Genomic DNA, 10,000 nt, shown 5'->3' on the forward strand with positions numbered 1-10,000 from the left:
TATTTAGCCTTAGATGGAGTTTACCACCCGCTTAGGGCTGCATTTCCAAACAACCCGACTCCGGGAAAACCGCTAGGACGAATTACGACCGCCGCCAAGGGCCTAACACCCGCTCTGGGAAAAGGCCTCGATCAGAAGAACGTGGGCAGTCGTTGGTTCGCCGCATGCTGAATTCCATACGCTACATTTCCTCGCCCTCCAAAAAGGCTCGGATTTAGCGCTGGGCTTATCCCGCTTCACTCGCCGTTACTAGGGGAATCCTTGTTAGTTTCTTTTCCTCCGCTTAGTGATATGCTTAAGTTCAGCGGGTCGTCCCGCCCGATCTCAGGTCAAAAGTGATGTACTATAAAAGTACATGCGCTTTGTACGTCGGCCTTTTGAAGTCACTTAACTTATTCTCGAGCACCTACCGTCGTTGCTACCTCACCCGAGGCCAGCAGGCTGCTCACGCTTCAGCTGTGAAATCGCCAGACCAGCTGTCTTTGACGACACGCTCCTCAATTAAGAAACGAGTCGCAGGCACTTTCAAACTAATGAAAGGATCGGTGTGTTAAAGACCCTGAGACGGACGTGGCCCCAGGATTACCCGAGGCCGCAATACGCGTTCAGAATATCGATGCTCAATGTGTCCTGCAATTCACATTACTTCTCGGAGCTAGCTCCGTCCTTCATCGACGCTCGAGCCGAGTGATCCACCGCTAAGAGATCTCTCGTGTTAATCAATCTCAATGCAACCAAAAAATCGTGTTCAAAAAGAAGCGGCCGCGCCAGCACTTGCGTGCTGAATTATTACTCCCGCTGTCAGGAAGCAACGCGACCGAACTATAACAGTTACAGGGCTCGGTCCCTTCGAAGAAGAGACGTCGCTTGAAATCAAATTTCGATTCGTTAATGATCCTTCCGCAGGTTCACCTACGGAAACCTTGTTACGACTTTTACTTCCTCTAAATGATCAAGTTCGATCGTCTTTTCGAACACCGGCGAGTGCGTTGCCGCACGTACCAGGCTCAATCGGAGGACCTCACTAAACCATTCAATCGGTAGTAGCGACGGGCGGTGTGTACAAAGGGCAGGGACGTAATCAACGCAAGCTAATGACTCGCGCTTACTGGGAATTCCTCGTTCAAGGGAAACAATTGCAAGTCCCTATCCCTAGCACGACCGGGGTTCAACGGATTACCCGGACCTTTCGGCCTAGGGAACACACGATGATCCGGTCAGTGTAGCGCGCGTGCGGCCCCGAACATCTAAGGGCATCACAGACCTGTTATTGCTCAATCTCGTGTGGCTAAACGCCACTAGTCCCTCTAAGAAGTTGTCTCCGACCCAATGGGTCGAGCAGCTATTTAGCAAGTAAGAGTCTCGTTCGTTATCGGAATTAACCAGACAAATCGCTCCACCAACTAAGAACGGCCATGCACCACCACCCACAGAATCAAGAAAGAGCTCTCAATCTGTCAATCCTCGCTGTGTCCGGGCCGGGTGAGATTTCCCGTGTTGAGTCAAATTAAGCCGCAGGCTCCACTCCTGGTGGTGCCCTTCCGTCAATTCCTTTAAGTTTCAGCTTTGCAACCATACTTCCCCCGGAACCCAAAGACTTTGGTTTCCCGGAAGCTGCCGGACAGTTCTTAAGTTCGACACTGCCCGATCGCTAGTCGGCATCGTTTAAGGTCAGAACTAGGACGGTATCTGATCGTCTTCGAACCTCTGACTTTCGCTCTTGATTAAAGAAAACATTCTTGGCAAATGCTTTCGCAGTCGTTCGTCTTGCGCCGATCCAAGAATTTCACCTCTAACGGCACAGTACGGATGCCCCCGTCCGTTCCTATTAATCATTACCTCGTGCTCCGAAAACCAACAAAATAGAACCGAGGTCCTATTCCATTATTCCATGCAACATTATACAAGCGTAAAGCCTGCTTTGAACACTCTAATTTTTTCAAGGTAAACTTGCCGGACCACCGCAACACTCAGTTAAGAGCACCGCGAAGGCACCGACCAACAAGAACAACGAGGCCAGTGCTAGCCTTTCGACCGACCAACCTCGCCGTCCCTATATCCAACTACGAGCTTTTCAACCGCAACAACTTAAATATACACTTTTGGAGCTGGAATTACCGCGGCTGCTGGCACCAGACTTGCCCTCCAATGGATACTCGTTAAAAAGTTTAAAGTGTACTCATTCCAATTGCAGGACCTCGTACGAGGTCTGCATTGTTATTTTTCGTCACTACCTCCCCGAGCCGGGAATGGGTAATTTGCGCGCCTGCTGCCTTCCTTGGATGTGGTAGCCGTTTCTCAGGCTCCCTCTCCGGAATCGAACCCTGATTCTCCGTCACCCGTTACAACCTCGGTAGGCCGATACCGTACCGACGATAGTTGATAGGGCAGTTGCTTTAATGAGATGTCGCCAGCACTAGGCCGTGCGATCCGCAAGCTTATCCAGAGTCACCATTGTAACGACCCGAAAGCCGGTTAGTTTTGGTCTGATAAATGCGCGCCTCACGTCAGTTCGGCGCTTTACGCATGTATTAGCTCTAGAATTGCCACAGTTATCCATGTAAAAGCGTACAATCAAATGAACCATAACTGATTTAATGAGCCATTCGCAGTTTCACTGTACGTGAGCTCGTACTTACACTTGCATGGCTTAATCTTTGAGACAAGCATATGACTACTGGCAGGATCAACCAGATAACTATCCGAGGGCGTTTAAACCCGTTGCTCGACTGAGCGTTTTTACTGTATAAATACAGACCTTTTCTATCACTCGGCTTAAAAGCCTTGCGAACGTTACTGAAAGTCGGCGCCGGCCTTTTGCTGTTTAAAGCGCCAGCCCGCGTCGACTGCAGCATGCAGCTATACAACTGACTGTTCTTTCTCCCGACCAACCGTTTGCCTTCTGCCGGTTAACTCGTCAGCAGCAACACGCCATCTGTCTGCTGCAGTTACCCGCCTCGAGCCGTGCCTGCGTCGGCTACTCGTCTCGACGACTTCGCAAAGCTATAAGCCTACCGCCGCTGGACGCTTGTAGTTTTTCATACGCTGCTCCGATGCGTTTACATAGCACGTTCGCCGCCGCTGCAATAGCCGCGCCTCGGGTGCTAAACAGTAATGCTTTAAGCCCGCTTTCTCGCCAAGTCGACCGAACGCACAAACACGTCTCTCTCACTAGTGTAAAGTAATGCATACGCGTATGATGCTCAAATGTTGTTGTTGAACTTTTTTGCCGATTTTTCCCGATTTTTTTTAAATTTCTTTGTTTCTTTTCAATTTTTTTAATATTTTAAGCTTATTTATGCTACGTTTAAATGTTTTAATACTTTTTTTATACTTTATTTAATATGTTTAAAAGAAATAAATAAAAAATAATATATATAAACTACTTTTTATAATGTTTTAAATATGTTTGTTTATTATAAATAAGCTTTATTTGTATTATTTTTTATTTAAACTTACTTTTTAAATCTTTATATTTGTTTTATCGTTTTAAGCACATTGCGATAAATATAATAAACAAACAATTGAATAAAAATAATAATAAAAAAAAAAATAAAAATAAAAACATAAGCTTATTTTATATGTTTCATTTTATTTTTATTTAATAACCTTTTCAAACCTTAATACTCGTTTTATTTTTTTAAGCAGATCGCGATAAATATAATAAACAAACAATTAAATAAAAATAAATAAAAATAAAATAAAAAAATCAAACATAAGCTTATTTTATATGTTACATTTTATTTTATTTAAAACTTACAATTTAAACCTTTGTATTTGTTCTATTCTTTTAAGCACATCGCGATAAATATAATAAGCAAACAATTAAATAAAAATAATAATAATAAAAAAATCATAAACTTATTTTATATGTTTCATTTTATTTTTATTTAAACTTACTTTTTAAACCTTTATAGTTGTTTTATTTTTTAAGCACATGGCGATAAATATAATAAGCAAACAATTAAATAAAAATAATAACAAATAAATAAAACAATACAGCTAAACTATAAAAAGAAAACTAAATAACTGATAAATACTTGTAAAACATTATTTGAAAAATGTATTTTGAAACACAACACGATTGATTTATAAATAATAATATATTTTTAATTTGTGTAGTTTATTGAAAGTAGTCTCCTTATTTGCTTCTGGTTTTACTTGAGTTACACAACGTTAAATAAACATACTTAACTAAAAATACTGTCATTTTAATAAAACTAAGTACAAATACATTGAATTAACATAGAACTTTAAAAAGCCTTCGCTAGTATCTGTTGGTAACAGTAAATAACCTATTATGACTCACAATACAAGAGTGCGAAATTTATTTTTCATTTGATTTTTCAGGTATTTATTTATTTGTGGAAATAAACTTTTTTATTACATTAGAAACTAATAGAATTTTTCCTATAACTATACCTATTATTATATTTAGTATGCTTAAAAGTAATAAAATGAAACGTCGCGATTATATAATAAACAAACAATCAAACAAACAAAAAAAAAAAAAAAAACTATTTTTTTAAACTTATAATTTTATAATTTCAACTATATGTCTTATTTTATTTTCATTTAAACTTACTTTAAACCTCTGTATTTGTTATATATATTTCAACACAATACGATTAAACTATAAGACAAACAACAAAATAAAATAATCACATTAATAAATACACTAAGCAAATAGCTAGAATAAATATAAATAGTTCAATATATACAATATATTTCTTCCATTTTTAAGTTACTTGTTAAACATATTTATTTAAACATGTTTCTTTAGAATATAAAACTAGCAGTTCTACAAATAAAGAAATTAAAAAGCCAATACACATAACACTAACTTTTCATAAATTAGATATGCAAATATGAACAAAATAATAACTAAATTGTTAAGCTTTTGTAAACTGTGAACTTATAAACTTATAATAACAATTGCATATTCACTATTCACAATAGCTTTTTATTTAGTACACAACTGGTCTGTAAATTGTGTAGTTTATTGAAAGTATAATCCCGTTTTGCTTCTGGTTTAAATAAAGTTATACAACACATACTAAAGTAAATTAAATAAAGTAACTACTATCTATTATATAAAACCAATTTACAAAATACATTAAAATAAATAAAAATGAACTTTGAACTTATAATAATAACTGCATATTCACTATTCAGAATTGCTTTAAATTTAGTACACAACTGGTCTGTAAATTGTGTAGTTTTATTGAAAGTATAATCCCGTTTTGCTTCTTGTTTAAATAAAGTTATATAACACATACTAAAGTAAATTAAATAAAGTAATTCACTACTATCTATTAAATAAAACCAATTTACAAAATACATTAAATTAAGTTAAAGTGAACTTTGAACTTATAATAATAACTGCATATTCACTATTCAGAATTGCTTTAAGTTTAGTACACAACTGGTCTGTAAATTGTGTTGGTTCTATTCAAGTACTCTCCTTGTTTGTTTTGTTTTAGTTGTATCACATTCAATACACATAATAAAGTAAACCAAATAAACTCTATTAATTTAAACTAAGTACAAATACATTAAGTTAATACAAAACTTTAAAAAGCTTTTGCTAGTATCTGTTGGTAACAGTAAATAACTTATTATGACTCACAATACAAAAGTGCAAAATTTATTTTCGTTTGATTTTTCAAGTGATTTGTTTGTGGACAAAAAAACTTTTAAGTTTTAGTATAAAAGACTAATTGTATTAATTTTAACTCAGAAAATTGTACTCTACAAGATGGTGCCATTATTTTTTCGATATCTCAAACTGGTCAAACCACTTTTTTAGCGCTCTAATTGGTTTAAACAGCAAATAACGTTATCTGATTGGCTTACGTTTTTATTTGCTAATAACTAGAATTTACTTTTCTTTTAAGCGTTAAAGAAATGTAAATAAACGAGTAATATGTATAAATAGGTCAGAAAGAAAAATAGTACAAAAAGATGAATTCAAAAAGCAAAAGCCTACGGCACGTGGTATTCCCAAGCGGTCACCCATCTAAGTACTAACCACGCCCGACACTGCTTAACTTCCCAGATCGGACGAGATGGGGTGTGCTCAGTGTGGTATGGTCGTAGGCGTTTGAAAGCGTTTACAAGCCTTTATAAACCCTTCGGTTTGTTTAAAAAAACCTATTTGCACTTGATTTACAATCAATTTGATATTTTAAAATTATTCCTTATAAAATTTTAACCTGAATTAACCTTTTTTTTTGTTTTTTTTTATCAACAGTTACTCCCAAACTGTACTAAAACTGTATTGTAACTGTACAAAAGTGTTTGTTTAAATAATTGTTATCTATAAATTACCTAAGACCAGGACAAGTAGAAGTAAAGTTTATTGAATTATTGAATTAAATAAATAAAATCGTAAAATAAAATAATACAATATGTTTACAATTTGTCATTGATCTATCCATTTATGTTATTGCATTACAAATACAAACATTGCATACATTCAAGAGTATTATTCATCAATCTTTTCAATATAATAAGTTTTAAATTTATATTTATTTTTAAATAATTCCTGACATTTTAGATTACCTGAGATTTTTTTTAATTAAATTAATTTTAGTAATTATATACTTGAACGTTCTATTTTGTTTAATTTGATAACTCAACCATGTTTATATTTTTTTATAGTTTAACAGAACTATTAAACTAAAAGACATTACATACAGCTTCTAAAAGTTTTAAACACCTTAAAAAAGTAATATATAAAATAATTGATAAGAATATTAAACTTATAAAAATTTAGTAAAAGGTTATATAAACGTTATTTAAATTAATATAAGATAGTTAACTTATTTTTTCATTTAATGTGATATAATATAAATATATTTTGAGAGACAATTAATTAACGTAAACAATGTCATAGTGGAAACTGCATGTCTGCTAAAAACGTAAAACGCAAAACTGCTTTAATAAATCACTAAATAACAAAAAAATTGCCTGTCTAGCAGGCGTTCAAATTCAAATGACAAAGAAATTTAACTCCGGCTCTCAAGTATATGTCTTGCGTGACGACTAGCGGGACTCGATCTCACAACCTTCCGCTTATGAGTTAGCTGTCAAGACCAAAGACCCAACGCCACGACAAAGATAAAGAAATATTTTGCTATATAAATAGGTTGATTTTTATAATTTTGTCAATTACAATTACATGTCAATTACAGTGTCAATTTGAATTTAAATTAAATTAATTTTAGTAATTAAATACTTGACGTTCTAGTTTGTTTAATTTGATAACTCAACTATGTTTATTTATTTTTTACTAATTTTAAAATTATTATTATACAATATATTTGTTATATTATATTTATTTTATTACTTAAACTTATTATATACATTTAATATATAATATTATTAAATAACTTTATTAACGAATTAAAAACAAAATATTATTATTATTATGTTATTAATTTAGTGTTTTATTTTAAAGATATATTAAAGAACTAAACAGATATTACCCCTAAAAAACTTTGTTAATAATATATAAAAAGTACTCAAAGTCAGATTCGGAAATATATATACTGTTTTTTTTCATCAATATTGCAGGTCTGCGTAGCCGGGGGCTGTAATCTAGCTGCCAGCAGGCCTGAAATGGTGGCCACTATTGTTCAATGTTCAACTTCAAATTCTTTGAGATTATACTGTACTATCTATCTATTTAACAAATCTATCTAACAAATGTTGTTCAATCTAGGTTGTGGGTACTTGGGTCGAGTAATGCCTTTGACTTACAATCTGTTGTGGATTGTCAATATTTCTCTATCTATCAATAAACAAATCTATCTAATAAATGTTGTTCAATCTAGGTTGTGGGTACTTTGGTCGAGTAATGCCTTTTGACTTACAATCTGTTGTTGATTGTCAACATTCCTCTATCTATCAATAATGATTATATTCAATATTAAATGTTGATTAATTCAGTTGTAAGAAAACCAGTGCGCTGGTTAGGTTGGGTAAGGCCTTCGACTTACAATCTTTGGGATTATCAACGTTCATCACAAGTACAGTAACGATCTCATTGAATTTCCAGTTGGAACATTGGATTGTAGTGGTGGCCTACTCTTTTTTGCCTAGTTTGACAAACTATTGTATATATATTGTATAACTTTATTTGTATTATTTTTTTTTTTAAATTACTACTTATTATTAAAGAATTAAATTTTCTCCATTGTTTTCTCCATCGCGAACATTAAAAAAAAAAACTATGTATTTGAACTGTTTTTTATATGTTTTGTTTTATTTTTATTCAAACTTACTTTAAACCTCTGTATTTTTTATACAATACGATTAAACTATATAACAGAAAAATAATTAAATAATCAAACTATTGAATAAGCAGTTAAATAGTGTGTTTTTTTATGCTTCTTTCATTTTTAACTTACTTGTTAACCATATTTCTTTTATTAAAGTATAAAACTAACAGTTACTAAAATAAAATAATCATAAAGTCAATACACAAAACACTAACTTTTTATAATTTAAATATGCAAACATGAATATAGTTATGAAGTAAAGTTATTCAAAGCTTATAATTATGAAACTTTTGTATAATATTTTTGTTTTTTTTTTTTGTAATAACTACAAAATTGGTATTTTAGTTTATTGTTAGTAACTAAATATTTATATTTATTATACTTAAAAAAAAACTTCTATACTAACTCTAATTTCAAAGCATATTAAAACATACAAATTTTACCAACTAAATATTTATTTTTATTTTTATTATTATAACTTTCAAACATAAGCTTGTATACCTTATATACCTATATACCTCATATAGGAGGCTTGACATAACATAACATTATTTAATTCTTTTTGTTTGAAATAAACTCATTTAGTTATTAGTAAATTACAACATAAATGTTTATAACAATAAAACTAAGATTTAGCTTTTGAGTTAGTAAACTTTGATAGTTTTCTTTTAATAGTTTAATAGTCCTTATTTAAGTTCAAACAAAATTGCTATATATTTAATACACATACAAAAGTAAACTAAGTAAACGTAATTCAATAGTTTCTATTAAGTAAAATTTATTACAAATACATTAAGTTAATACAAAACTTTAAGAAGCTTTTGCTAGTATCTGTTGGTAACAGTAAATAACTTATTATGACTCACAATACAAAAGTGCAAAATTTATTTTCGTTTGATTTTTCAAGTGATTTGTTTGTGGACAAAAAAACTTTTAAGTTTTAGTATAAAAGACTAATTGTATTAATTTTAACTCAGAAAATTGTACTCTACAAGATGGTGCAATTATTTTTTCGATATCTCAAACTGGTCAAACCACTTTTTTAGCGCTCTAATTGGTTTAAACAGCAAATAACGTTATCTGATTGGCTTACGTTTTTATTTGCTAATAACTAGAAGTTACTTTTCTTTTAAGCGTTAAAAAAATGTAAATAAACGAGTAATAAGTATAAATAGGTCAGAAAGAAAAATAGTACAAAAAAGATGAATTCAAAAAGCAAAAGCCTACGGCACGTGGTATTCCCAAGCGGTCACCCATCTAAGTACTAACCACGCCCGACACTGCTTAACTTCCCAGATCGGACGAGATGGGGTGTGCTCAGTGTGGTATGGTCGTAGGCGTCTGAAACCGTTTACAAGCCTTTATAAACCCTTCTGTTTAAAAAACCTATTTGCACTTGATTTACAATCGATTTGATATTTTAAAATTAATCCTTATAAAATTTTAACTTGATGTAAGTATTTTTTTTATTAATACCTTTTTTTTTTTGGTGTTTTAATTACAATTACTCCCTGTAACTTTATTTAAGACTTTGTTTAAAAGATTGTTAACTATATTCTATATTAAATACTAATATGATAATTAGAAGTAAAGTTTATTAAGTAAACTAGATTAGATTAAACTAAATAAAAAATATTGTTAAAATAAACATGTTGTGTTTAGTTTGTTTTACTATTTCTCATTGTTCTATTTATAGATGGTATTGTTTTACTTCA

General features: G+C 32.0%; 5 non-coding genes across 5 annotated transcripts in view; all 5 read right to left on the reverse strand.

Moving 5' to 3' along the window:
- LOC145847945 (large subunit ribosomal RNA) overlaps positions 1-332 on the reverse strand; it is a 3,629-nt gene extending 3,297 nt beyond the window's left edge. Inside the window, exon 1 of the ribosomal RNA XR_014371624.1 lies at positions 1-332. This exon is cut by the window's left edge and continues 3,297 nt beyond it. This is a non-coding gene — a ribosomal RNA (large subunit ribosomal RNA).
- Positions 333-554: 222 nt separating this feature from the next.
- LOC145847950 (5.8S ribosomal RNA) lies at positions 555-707 on the reverse strand. The gene has a single exon (XR_014371627.1). It is a non-coding gene; the product is annotated as a 5.8S ribosomal RNA (ribosomal RNA).
- A 182-nt stretch (positions 708-889) lies between these two features.
- Positions 890-2,697, reverse strand: LOC145847941 (small subunit ribosomal RNA). Its single transcript, XR_014371620.1, has one exon. It is a non-coding gene; the product is annotated as a small subunit ribosomal RNA (ribosomal RNA).
- A 3,285-nt stretch (positions 2,698-5,982) lies between these two features.
- On the reverse strand, positions 5,983-6,101 carry LOC145847933 (5S ribosomal RNA). Its single transcript, XR_014371612.1, has one exon. It is a non-coding gene; the product is annotated as a 5S ribosomal RNA (ribosomal RNA).
- Positions 6,102-9,505: 3,404 nt separating this feature from the next.
- On the reverse strand, positions 9,506-9,624 carry LOC145847943 (5S ribosomal RNA). Its single transcript, XR_014371622.1, has one exon. It is a non-coding gene; the product is annotated as a 5S ribosomal RNA (ribosomal RNA).
- Positions 9,625-10,000: the final 376 nt, after the last annotated feature.

The sequence above is a fragment of the Thalia democratica genome, unplaced genomic scaffold (genome assembly GCF_965202585.1).
Source record: "Thalia democratica unplaced genomic scaffold, ktThaDemo2.hap1.1 HAP1_SCAFFOLD_1162, whole genome shotgun sequence".
Lineage (NCBI taxonomy): Eukaryota > Metazoa > Chordata > Thaliacea > Salpida > Salpidae > Thalia > Thalia democratica.